Genomic DNA, 13,144 nt, shown 5'->3' on the forward strand with positions numbered 1-13,144 from the left:
GTGTGCCAGGCACTCTACGAGACAGTTGAATTTCAGAGGGATTAAGAAGTTAAGCACAGGTAATGCAGCTAATTTCACCAAGAAATTATAGCTCTGTCCTGTTCAACATGATAGCCACCTGTCCTATGTGGCTATTGAGCACCTGAAATGTAACTGGTCTGAACTGAAATGGGTTGTAAATGTAAAATGCACACCAATCTTACACTATGACACAAAAAATTTAAATATCTTACTTTTTTTTTTTTTTTTCTGAGTGATTACATGTTGAAATTGTGATATCTTAGATCTCCTGGGTTAAACAAAAGATATTTTTTACAGAGCCCGGACACCAGCCATTAACATTACTGAGCATGTGCTACTCCCTGCCAGCTAAGCAACCTTCTGAGAGGCATCTGGGGACTCACATAAGACATGCTTACAAAGAATACAAATTGACTTAATAATTATATTTCCTTTTGTCAATCAGTAAGCTGAGAGGTGAGGGGCTGGCTTTATGCCTCTGACTCTGTGGGCTAAGTCCCTCCACTTTCCGTGAGTTGTCAGAGTTGGTTTCTGAGCCTTTGAGCTTGATGATTACATACACCTCAAATGATGGAGAATTCACGGAGGTGGTAATAAACAAACAAGTAAATAAGATCGTAGCAGCTAACGTCTGTGAGATGCTTACTATGCATAGCACCATTCTAAGACCTTCACCTACGAGGTAGGCGTTGTTATCATTATCCTCAAGGATCTTGCCCATGGCAATACAGCTAGTGCCTTGCGGAGTCAAGAGTCAGACATAAATAAAACAGTGCCACAGAGTAGGGGTAACCTCGAGCTAGCTGCCCAGCAGGCCCAGATAGTAACCAGTATGGCAGAGTTCCTTTGTCTTCATACTCCACGTTCCCCCTGGTCCCACCTGTGGGTGATGAGGCCCTCACCTGTTACCTTTGCATTCATTCCTGAATCTGACTCTTCGTCACCCTTCCGACATCATGTCCTCTCAGTTTCCCACTTGCCCACTACGTATGTCCCAGCCACGTCAGTCCTTGGTTTCCTGTCGACACCAGGCTTGTGATTACCTCAGGCCTTGACAGATCCATTCCCTGGGCCTGGAATGTTCTAGAATTCCACTCTAAACAAAGCTAAATCCTTTGTCTTCTTTATGCCTCCAATTAAGTCAAGTCCTTAGAGGGGGTTTTGCTAACTAGCTTGTTACACACCTCACCCTTCCTCAGCTTGTTTGTTTCCTACATAACACTTATTACAGTAGTGATTATATTTGCTTATTTCATCATTGCCTGTGTCTCAAGGAATCTAGACTGATGTGTCACTATTGAACCCTCGTTGTCCAGTATAGTGTCCTACACACAGTAGATGCTTAACAAATATGTGCTGACTAAACACACTCTTCTTTGGATTAGCCTGATATTCTCATTTGATGTGACTCAGGAGAAGCATTTCTTCCAAAAAATGATTTTGAGTTTCAAGTGTGTGCTTAGTTCGTAAAACCCAGGTGTGAAGGGGAACCAGGAAGAAGTAGATGGAGTAAAATGGGTGAAGTAGGAGAAATAGAAAAGAAAAGAAAAAAAAAAGAAAGGAATACAATAAGGACCTATTAAGGAGAACAAATATCAAGAAAGGGTTTTGCTAAAGTTCACGGCATTGGGGTTGATTGCCAGTTTGGTGGCTGAGTTCTCGGACTAAACTACGGGAGCGAACGATGGGATGGCGTTCTCCCTCTACATGGTGAGGACCCGCCTGCGGGCTAGCCCTGCCCTGGGCCCTGTGGCAGGGGCTGAATGTGCACTGCTCCACATGGCAGTGAGCCCCTGTGCCTGGCAGTGCAGCTCCAGGAATCCATATTGAATGCCTACTTTATGCCATCCGTTGTTCTCCCTTGTTATGCAGAGGGAACAAAACCTAATATTTGCCCTTCGGATGCTCACGGCTCCATCACACCAACTAGCATCTACTGAACAGCTCAGGAGGTATTTAGTAAACATTTTTTTTTTTTTTTAAGTAACGGATTAATGAATGCATAGAATTAAGCCTTTGTCTTAAGAGTCCTAAACGCAGTTGGGGATGCCAGACGAAGTATATTTAGAGACTGAGCCCAAAGGGTAAGTTCTATAAGCTTATATAGCTATGTTTACCTAGCGTTCGCAAACTGGAGAAGCTATAATCACTCCGTACATAGCTATTGTAGGGGAGGAAGCAACTGATTTTGCTCTACCTGTCTTAGGTTCATTGGCTGGGGTCCTCAAATTAGACTGGCAAATGACAGATTAACAAGAGAAAAACAAATAAAAGCTTATTAACGTGTGCTTCACGCATCTACACAGGAGTGCTCTGTGATCAGTAGATCAAAAGGGTGGTTGGAACCTGGGCTTGTATAACATCTTAGCAAAGTATAGTAATTTTGTAGAGAAGTGACGTGACAAAGAAAAAGGACTTTGAGCTTCTAGGGAAAGCAAATTGTGGGAAGGCAAATATATGGGGAAACTAATGGAAATTTCCTCAGTGCCATCTTAACTCCAGTGGTACAGGAAGTGGGGAAAGGGGACACCTTAACAAGGGGGATTTATGTTCTGTTTTCAGGCAGAGAGGTAGAGGGCAGAGAACTTTTCTTATATCTGCTTCTTCTCAGTTGCTTTCAACTCAATCCTTGTGCCAAAGTGACATCTTTTGGGATGGTGTGTTATACTACTCTTTACTATGAACTAGCAAAACGATGAGATCCTATCTCTGAGATAGCAGGAGAATTCATTCCGTGCCAGGTACTGTGGTAATTTTGTAATCATTATCTGGTTAACCCTTCTCACAACCTCCCAGGGCAGGTTCTATCAGGAGTCTAATACTCACTTTATAGCTGAGGAAAGTGCACCATCTAAAGGGACCCGTTCCTATCACAGAGCTGGCAAAGAAGCCAACCAACAGAAAATGGACCAAGACAGGTCTGAATACAAGTCTCACTGGACCGGGAACCCCGGTGCTCCAACCACTATTTGCCCCACTGATGTGACAACAACAGAAAGGAGCTTCTTGGTAAGGCAAAATGCAGCCATTAAGTGTTTCTTTCTCCTCTTCCTCCTCCTCTAAGTGGGGCATGCTTTACCCAGAGCAGCTAGCTCAAGGTTTTCAGACTGGTTTCTTAGGACTTAGCACACCCATACTGATTTCAGTAGCAGCCTGATCGAAGATGGCCCCACTGGGAAAAGGAACCTGAACTTTCCATATCAGGATAGCCCAGGGAGAGGCAAAAAGAAACAACCTGGGGACCCTGACTAATTTGACAAATGAACGTATTACTGTGGGAGGGTCTGAGTCATTAGAGCTTTGGGGACATGCCAACTATGATAAATAAATTGGATTTCAGTGTGCTGTACCGAATCGCTACATCCCCATAGGCACTTCAACACAACACCAAACCTGAGCGTGAAGAAGTCTGCCATTTTGGCAAGGTCGAAAAGATTCCCATTCCCAGCTGGCAAATTTCCCTCACCTCGTGATTTACAAATTCCTGCCCAAATGGTCAGGGACTGGATCAATATTTACCAATACTGTACTCAGCCTCTTTCCTTCCATTGTCCACAAGCCCCAGGGGCTCTTCCCTCCTGGGTCATTATGTAAATGAGTTACTGGCAGAATATGACAGCCTTTAACTAGGAACACTCCACCTTGACCATCTCTAGTTAGCTGGATTTCTGCTTAACCGAAGGTTAAATAAAATCTGCTTTGTTTCCTTCCTTGTTATTGAAAATCTTCCTAAACTGTGTTAGTTCACCTACCTGCCTAAGTTTCTGGAGTAGAATACAAATAATTACATTTTTGCTTGGTGATCGCACATCTTGCAGTGCCTCGGGGCACTCTTCTTGCCTCGTGGTTAGGATTAAAATCTCCATGTAGTTGTAGACTTTTGTGAGAAATTGGGTGCCAACTCTCCTTAGTTGAAAAGAAATTAATTTAGTTTTATTAAGAGAAACACAGCATCTTGCCTTCCTGGTGCCTAGCAGAGTGTCAGGGGTATTTTTCTCAAACATGCTGGTGGAGTCATTGACTACCTGCTATGAATTTATTTCGTGCAGATTCTCCCCCCCCCCCCCCCAATAATAATTGTATCTGGTCTTTATTGATTGCTAATGGTAGTTCCAGGTGTTGCACTAAGCCCTGTGCGTGCTTTACAGCAATTTCACCGCATTTTGCCACACGGTGGGTGGGCTTTCTTCTACAGATGAGGAAAAGGAGCCTCAGAGAGGTTGAGTGACTAGGCATATGTTCTAAAACTAGTAGGAAGGCACAAAACAGAATTCACATTACTTGAGGGGTTTTATTTATGGATGGCAGTTTTCCTCTGCATGAGAGGCTAGATATGCCCGAACTGCTCCAAAAACCACAAGAAAATGGAACGTATGAGAAGCGAAATTGAGGTGGGGAAGACAGACGTTTATCCCATGGTCCTAGACTTCCCATCGATTGGGGAGTCAGTACAGTTTTGTAATTGCGAGAAGGAATTTTCCCATTATCTGTGGGGAAGGACCAGGCTGTTTGTTTTGTTGGCTTGCTTTGTTTATAATTTCTAACTTTTTGTGCGTGGTACCTTTGCAAAAGAACATAGATACCAATTACCAGAAGAATGAAGTAAAAATAATAACAGGAGTCCAAGCCCTAATTTTTAAAAAGTGATTATTAGATTTACAGATATGCAATAGTTGTCAAATAGTTACAGAATTTCGAGTGGTTCACTCCCAGTTTTTGTTCTTTCCCTGTGGACAGGTAACAGTCGGTGGACCTACTCCCATTCCACTTTAGAGTGCCGATGGGGTTTTGGGGTGATGGGGGTCCGGACCTGATGGCCAAGAAAGAATTCTTGAGACATCTTTGGTGCAAAAAAGGTGATTTTATTAGAGCAGGGGACAGGACCTGTGGGCAGGAAGGGCTGCACTGTTTATATCTTATGGAGTTGGGGGAGGTGAGGTCAAAAGGGAGGCCTCCAGAGGGACTTTTTTTTTTTTTAATGTTTATTTAATTTTTGAGAGAGATGGGGACAGAGTACGAACGGGTTAGGGGCAGAAGGAGAGGGAGACACAGAATCTGAAGGAGGATCCAGGCTCTGAGCTGTCAGCACAGAGCCCGACGTGGGGCTCGAACTCACAAACCGTGAGATCATGACCTGAGCCAAAGTCGGACGCTCAACCAACTGAGCCACCCAGGAGCCCCTAGGGGGACTTTCTTATGCTACAGGAGACTCATAAGATATCAGAGGCCTAGCTATTGTGAAGCTAAGTGTGTTTTTCCTCTAGTAAGGCTTTAACATTATGACGGTAGGGGGTTCCCGGAGAAATGTTATACTCTGTATTTGCCTCGAGTATTTGTCAATGGACTGCAGTTATAAGGAAATTTAATTTTACCTGACCCTTCCTTCTTGCCTTTTTCCCCATATCACTAGGGAGGGGAAGGTGGTGTTGGGGGCTCCAGAAACTGAGTCTACAGGTGTCTAGAGATTAGGCTATTGATAAGATTGTCTTTTTCTTGTAATTCACTAAGATATTTATAAACTGATGGAGACTCCTGTCTTGCAAGACTGTGATCTCGATCAGTTAATCATTTGGGTTTTTTCCCCTTTCCTTTGTTCTTGGGCAGTGGGAGTGCCAGAGGAATATCACATATACCACACCTGGGTGTGGGGTGTTATTAGCTTGTGTGCTTTGCCCCTAGCTTGCCTCTGCTCCCTCATCAGTGCTGGGTCAGACTGCCCCACCTCCCAGTGTGTGGTCTTTCACCTGGCAGCATGGTCCTCACCTGGGAGCTGAGCTCATTGGAAATGCAGGCTCTCAGGCCCCCAGGCCCCCACTTCCTAGTCAACCTACTGAATCAGAACCTGCAGCTTAGCAAGGTCACCAGGCGATTCTTGTGCACGTTAGCATGTAGGAAGCACTGTCTCAGAACATAGGCTCTGAAGTCTGACCACCTGCTTTCATCAAGCTCTTATCTCTTACTTCTGTGTGACCCTGGGCATCTCACTTAACCTCTCTGTGCTTCAGTTCCCTAGTGTGAACAGTGCACCCCTCTCTGGGCTACTGTGAGCCCTGCCAGGTAATACACGTGGAGAGTTAAAGCCAGATGAGCTGAGTCCTATTGAGCCCTGCATTGTAAGGTAATGGCTCTGAGCTATTGTTATTGTTAATGATTAAAAAAAATTTTTTTTTTCTAAGCCAGCCTATTGTCTTTGAGGCCTAAGCATCCAGGCCAAGGACGTTTACTTTGATGGTTGATAAGGGAGCATAAGGCAAGCAGAGGGCAAAGCACAAGCCAGCACCGCTGCCTACCCGCCTCCCCCGCCAACCCCCCGAGGGTGAAATATATGTGATATTCCTCAGGCACTCCTGCTGCCTAAGAACAAAGGAAAGGACAGAAAATGAATGGTTAAACTGATAGGAGTCTCTTTCAGTTTACGGATAATTGAGTAAAGGGCAAGAAAAAGGCAATCTTATCCATAGCCTAATCTCCAGCAACCTATAGACTCTGTTTCCTGGAGCTCTATAAACACCCTCATCAAGATGTAAGGGGGTTTGAGTGCTGGCCATGGTGATGCAGAAACAAAGGCAAATGAAAAATTAAATTTCCTTACTGCCTACAGCCCATTGACAAGTCCTTGAAACAGGCAGAGTGACCTTCCTCTAAGAGCTCAGCTGCCTCGATGATGACACTTTGCTAGGGGCAAAAGGGAATTTTAGCTTAACATTATCCTGACCCCTCCCAGGATCCTGTGAGTCTCCTCAAACACATAAAAATTCCTTTGCAAACCTCCTTTATCTTTAACTCCCAAGTATATGCTGGCAATTATACTCCATGCATATGGCCCCTGATATACATCTGAAGGGTCTCATGACTGAGGTTTTACTAAACAGTAATAAATGACGTTTTCCTACCAACAGCTAGCTTCTCAAGGTGCTAGAAACCTTGCTTCCGAAATTCCTTAGAGACTTACACTGTCCCTAACCCCCTCTGAACCTGAAGCTGTATAGAAGAAAGAAAGCAGCTCTTTCTGTCCACAGGTCCTGTCCCCATGCTTTAATAAAGTCACCTTTTGCACCAAAGACATCTTCAAGCATTCTTTCTTGACCATCGGCCCTGAATCCCACCATCACCCCAAAACCCCCTCAAAGGTCACATTTTTTTTTTAGCTGTATGGCCCCCTTCCCCTGTTTGATCCACGTTATTTAAATGGCCGCTGAGGCCATTTAAAACCCACTTGGACAGGTTCTTCACCCCACTCAGGACCATCTGTTCATACTAGCCCCCGTCCTGAACAAGTAAGACTACAAGGGACCCTGCAAACTGGGAAATTCTGGTTTCCCAGGAGGTTGAGGGCAGATCTCACTGGGACTCTCTGGGTCAGGGACCCATGGCAGTTCAGCTGGGAGAGAGGACACACGCTCTGCTCTGCCTGGTGGGGTTTCTGTCGGGTTTCAGAGTCACGGCTGGATTGCCTTCTTTTCTTCTGTTGTCTCTACAGATGAAAACCAGCGTGTCCACTGGTGAGGCTAATGTTCCTGTGAGCTGGGGCCAGGAAAAGGCAGCAGACAAAGGGAATAGTCAGCCAAGTAGAGTTTGCTGGAGATTTACGTGGAAACCTCCTCACAGAGGCAGTGCTGCTGGATTTATAACAAGGGTGAGATAATTTGTTCTTGTGTGCTAAGATAAGGGTAAACAAATTTCATGCTGTGATGCAAGCCCCTATCTGCAGAAGTCAGGAAAGATTCCCTGCCCTGCCGCCGAATCGCGTGCTTGACAAATTATCCTCAGAGGCTTATTTCTCTGGAGACTTCATCTAGTGGTCATGCCCGGGCCTGAGTATGAAAGGTGGAAGGACCGGCCTGGGTGCAGAGGAGGGGGACTCTTGTGTTCCTGTGCATCTGGAAGCCCAGAAATGAAAGTGACCACAGCGCTGCGGTGGCATTGAGTAGCTCTGTGGGATCCCTGGGCGTGATTGAGGAGACATGCCTGGAAATGTGAGTTTCTGTTTCACCTCGTGCTTGGCCTTGGGGCAGCAGTCACGTATGCCCTGGCTCTCCCTTTACACCGTCAACGGCAAGTAGGTAAGTGTCCGGTGTTCCTAGTTGCTCATCACACCTCCAGGGAAGGAAGCCTTCACTGGGCTCCAGGAACTAGTTGGCTGTCTCTCCCATACCTTCCACTTCTTTTTTTTTTTTTTTTTTTAAGTTTATTTTTGAGAGACAGAGCATGAGTGGGGGAGTGGCAGAGAGAGAGGGAGACACAGAATCTGAAGCAGGCTCCAGGCTCTGAGCTGTCAGCACAGAGCCCGATGCAGGGCTTGAACTCATAGACCGTGAGATCATGACCCGAGCCGAAGTCGGATGCTCAACCGACTGAGCCACTCAGATGCCCCTTTGTTTATTTTTTACAGAGAGAGAGAGAGAGTGTGCATGTACGAGTTGGGGAGAGGGAGAAAGAGAATCTTAAGCAGCTTCCATGCCCGGCATGGAGCCCAACGCGGGGCTCCATCTCACGACCGGGAGGTCATGACCTGAGCCAAAATCAAGAGTCTGATGCTTAACTGATTGATTGAGCCACCCAAGCACCCCATTTTTTTCTGTTTGTTTTTGAACCTCTTTAAAAAATATTGGGGTGCAACTTAAAATTTGGAAAGCTTATTATTCTGGAGTGTACATTATTTAGTGTTTTACATATATATTTTTTATAATCTTAATTATTCTGTATGTAATTATTATCATCCCCTTCCCAGATACTCAGACTGAGGCCCCAGAACCAAGAAAACACAGCTCATGTGTAGCAAAGCCCAAGCTGATCCCAGTGTCCTGAGCCAGGGTATATTGCTATCCGTGTGCCTTTGGGCATTTCCCTAGGCCTGGGCCTGCCTCTCATTTTCCCCAACTGTAAAACATGGGGAGAGACAGTTAAGATCCCATCAGCTGCTCATCAGTGGCGTCAGAGGTACAGGAGGAGGAGGTGTGCAGTCAGGTAGACTGGGCTTTAAGGCTTGAGCAACGTCACGTGTGAGTCCCCAGTACACAGCCTTGGGTGTGAGAAAAGTGAATAGGGAGCCAGTCAGTAGCACAGGGCTTTCAAGAGGCAACTCATCCCGGAACCTAGAAGTCTAACCTGCAACAGATGAGTGACCAGGCCGGTGTCATTGACAACGCTGATCCTAAAGATGGCGTGGTCGTGTTTGTGGGTTTGCAGAGTAAGGCACACATACATGCACACTCATGCACACACAGATACAATCATCAAGAGAGTGTGTGTAGCCAGAGACACAAGAGACATAGGATAAGGTTCTTTTACGTTGCAGATGATATCATCCAAACTCTCTGGCATCCCCATAGAGGACTTTGAAGATTACGACTGTCTTCTGTTACTCAGTCTTCCTCTGCCCATGCTTTCCATATTCTTCGTGCAGACGGTATGTATAATATATTACTTTTTTGGAAAACAGAGTAATGTATATGTGTGTGTATATATACGTATATATATATATGCACATATATATATACATATATATATATATATCACTATATATTTTTTCCCCATGATTTTTCCTTACGTAGACTATTCTGAAAGTTCATTCACAAAGCTGGGAAGCATAGTTGCCTCTGGGTAGGGATCTGAGTGCCAGAGGTACGAAAGAGAATAATTTTGCATAATATCCTCTTTTATATTTTTTGAATCTTTTAATCATGGGTATGGATTCCTTATTCAAAACAGTAAACTTTAAGAAAAAATAAATTAAAAAAATAAACTGTGGTCAAGTGTCTCTCTTACACTCCACTGTTCCTGAATTGGTTCCTCCGAGCAGATGATTGTTTCTGAATGTGATTAACTCGCAAAGTATTTATAATACAGTTAAAGGTTGTTTAGGGTTCATCAGAAAGAAGTAGACTGAAGGAAGGCCCCTGAGGTGTGGAGGATGGAAATGCCCTAGAGGGGGGCTGTTTCTCCAACCTCAGCCAGGAAAGACCAGACCACTGGGGCGTGATGAGTGCCGGTAATTCCAGAAAATCAGTTAAGAAATGAGGTGGACTCTCCGTCTTGGCACGTGGCTGGAAGGGGAGTATTTAGTAGGAGCATTGGGAGATTTGAACTGGACTTATGGAACTTCTTTTTTAGTTTTGAAAGTAATTTGGCTGCAGGTACCAAACATTTGTTGCTGGACTGACCTGTGGCCACAGAACCAAGGTGCAGGCTTTAAAGGCAGAGTTACCTGACTTTATTTAATACCTGCCCTGGGCCGGATGGTGGGTAGGCATTTTGCAGATCTTAAACAATCCTAACAAGTAGTGAATTTTACCTGCGAATGAACTTGAGACCATAACGAAGTTAGGGGTTAATCAGCTGGCCCCGGATGTCACAGCTAATATGGCAGACTCACAATTTGACACCAGATTCTCTTTGATTCCAAACCCTAGGCTTTACCCGATACTGTCTAAAGAAAAGGAGCTTGGGGTGGGGGTGGGGGGGGCGCCTGGGTGGCTCAGTCGGTTGAGCGTCTGACTTCCGTTCAGGTCATGATGTTGTATGGATTCAGGCCCCACATTAGGATCTGTGCTGACAGCTCAGAGCCTGGAGCCTGCTTCGGATTCTGTCTCCCTCTCCCTCTGTCCCTCCCCCACTTGTGCTCCCTCTCTCTCTCTCTCTCAAAAAGTAAATAAACATTGAAAAAATTTAAAAAAGAGAAAAAAAAGGAGCTCGGGCTATTGTCTTATTATATTGGCAAATATTTATCATAAGGTCGTGGCTCTCAACCCTGGCTACATCACAATCACCTGCAAGCATTGTTTGAACACTTGTTGCTAGCCCCCATCCCCAGAGCTTTGGGTTCCATAGGTTTGGGGTAGGGCCTGGGAATCTGCATCTCTAACAAGTTCTCAGGTGATGCTGATGCTTCTAGTTTGGTGACTCCTCTTTGAGAACCACTGCCATAAAGAGACTAGAGTAGGGGGCTCATAAAGCTTAACTGTTGAGCTGAGGATCAGATGTGATAGGAACAGGGCAATTTCATGCTGTTTATATTTCTTGCAATTATTTGTGTTTTTCTTTGGGTTTTAATGAAGTACTTTCTGAAAATATTTACCTATTTTTCCTGTTTTAAGGTGAAAGAGGGAAATGACTGTGTTGGCACATGAGCCAGAGAGAAGGGGGAGCAATGTACCTTAAAGGTACCTGGAGAGCCGACCACAGGACTCCGTAGGGGAAAGACCAGATCACTGATCAGGACTGGTCAGGTCACAAGTGACAGAAATCTAACTCCTTTCTCTTACAATCAGAATTGGCTGTGTGAAACAGCAGCTCACTTTAAACGGTGTCTTGAAACCAATTTTCTGTTTTTCTCGGACAACAATTCTGGAGGTAGATGGTCACTGTCATTGCTTTAGTGGCTCAACAATATCAAGTCTGGTATCTTTGGGATTTTTTTCCCTTTTTGTAAAAACACCTGGTCTTAGAAGAGCTGCTGTGGCTGCAGTCATCACATCTATATTCTAGTAAGGAAGTGGGAAAGTGGAAGGGATATGGTCTACCTCCTCTATTGGTATATCCCTCTTAAAGGCTTCAACTGTGTGTCATATAACTACTTCTAGCTGCAAGGGAAATGGACAGAGTATTTAGAGGCGATACATTGCCTCCCCTACACAAAATCAATTTTTCAGACAAAGGAGGAGGAGTGATTGGATATGAAGAATGCACTGAACAGTCTTGCACAGCAGATTGGGCAAAATGGAGAAGACAGTAGCTTTAGGAGAAAGGCAAAAATGGGTGGCTTCGAGAAAGTTATACGAGTTAGCTTTTGCTGAAAACCAAGCCACTCCAAAATTTGCTGTCCTATAAAGTTTAAGTAAGCATCTATTTGTTTATGAATCTGTAGATTGGCAACTCATCTGAGAGACTCACCTGTGCTCCATATGGTGTCAGCTGGGCTTAGTGTTGCATCTGTGACCTTAGCCAGATGGCTGGCGTAGCTGAGATCTTTGAGATACCTGCGATCTTTTATCTACATGGTTTCTGGTCCTACTGTCACCTTCTTCACATGGTGGCAGGAAGGTCCCAGAGAGTCACAAGTTATTTATTGTTGAGCAACACAACCACTCTAAAACACGGAGAAATACACAACCACCCTTTCATTTGCTCATAGCTCCGTGAACCATCATTTTGGTCTGGGCTCAACTTGATACTTCTTCTGCTGATCTCTGGTATCGCTCATGTGACAAAACTGGGGCCAGATGATCCACGAGGGTCTTCCTTTTATGTCCAGCAAGTGGTGCTGTCTATTGGCTGAGCCGCTTGTCTCCTTAGGCTAGCCTGGGCTTCTTCACATGCTGACCAAGTTCTAAAAGCAGCAAGGGAGAGAGTAGGTCCCAACATGTAAATGCGTTCCAAGCCTCTATCGTATCACATTTGCTGGTGTCCCACCAGCCTCAGCGAGTCCTGTGGCCAAGATGCGAATCAGCATGGGAGGGGACTGTGCAGGTTGTGTATATGAGGAGACAGGATTTAAGTCTCCCACGTGTACCTTAAGCCGAAGACTTGGATATCCACAGGGTTCTCTCTATCACGTTCTTGCTCTTCTCTACTTGTCTTCCTCATTCCTTTAGGCAAAAGCCTTCCCCTGAGCCTGGAGCCACACCTGCCCTCAGCTCCAGGAATCACTTTTCTCAATTTCCCAGCAAAGGGAAAAGGGTGTTTCCCCTTTCAGCGCCATTCTGAATGCCACTGGGAAGAACTCTGATTGATCTACTTTCGGTGAAATGCCCTTCCTCTGGCTAAGCAATAAGGTACCATTTCTGACAGTTGCCTGTAAATGGCATATTTGGACAGGGGGTGCCGATAGAGCAATTTTGGAGATGCTACCCTAGAAACAAAGTGGTGTCTCTTCCGGAATAATAGAGGTCTGCTGTCCAGAAAAGACCGCTATAGTTGCACAGACAATTTTAGGGGCCATTTGAACAGAAAGCCTCACGGACTCTTCTGTGGATATTTTTTTGTTTGTTTTGTTAGCCGGTCAGGAGGGGGGTTGGTTGTAATAAATGCAGTTTCTATCGTTTTCCAAAAACACTAAACCAATCTACGCATTTCCCCTATTTTCTTTGAAAAAATGCAGACCAACATCCACTGCTGGCCCCAG

General features: G+C 45.0%; 1 long non-coding RNA gene across 3 annotated transcripts in view; it reads left to right on the plus strand.

The window, feature by feature from the left end:
- LOC121042974 (uncharacterized) overlaps positions 1-13,144 on the plus strand; it is a 31,834-nt gene that overhangs the window by 7,272 nt on the left and 11,418 nt on the right. The window contains exons 1-4 of one of the 3 annotated variants that reach the window (XR_005796575.1): positions 1,725-3,030; positions 4,759-4,877; positions 7,502-7,657; positions 9,320-9,430. This is a non-coding gene — a long non-coding RNA (uncharacterized LOC121042974). Of the gene's footprint in view, positions 1-1,724; positions 3,031-4,758; positions 4,878-7,501; positions 7,658-9,319; positions 9,431-13,144 lie in introns of those variants that run through there. The other 2 variants (XR_005796574.1, XR_005796576.1) reach the window with 2 other exon arrangements.

Source organism: Herpailurus yagouaroundi, unplaced genomic scaffold, assembly GCF_014898765.1.
Source record: "Herpailurus yagouaroundi ecotype Mexico unplaced genomic scaffold, PumYag 186, whole genome shotgun sequence".
NCBI lineage: Eukaryota > Metazoa > Chordata > Mammalia > Carnivora > Felidae > Herpailurus > Herpailurus yagouaroundi.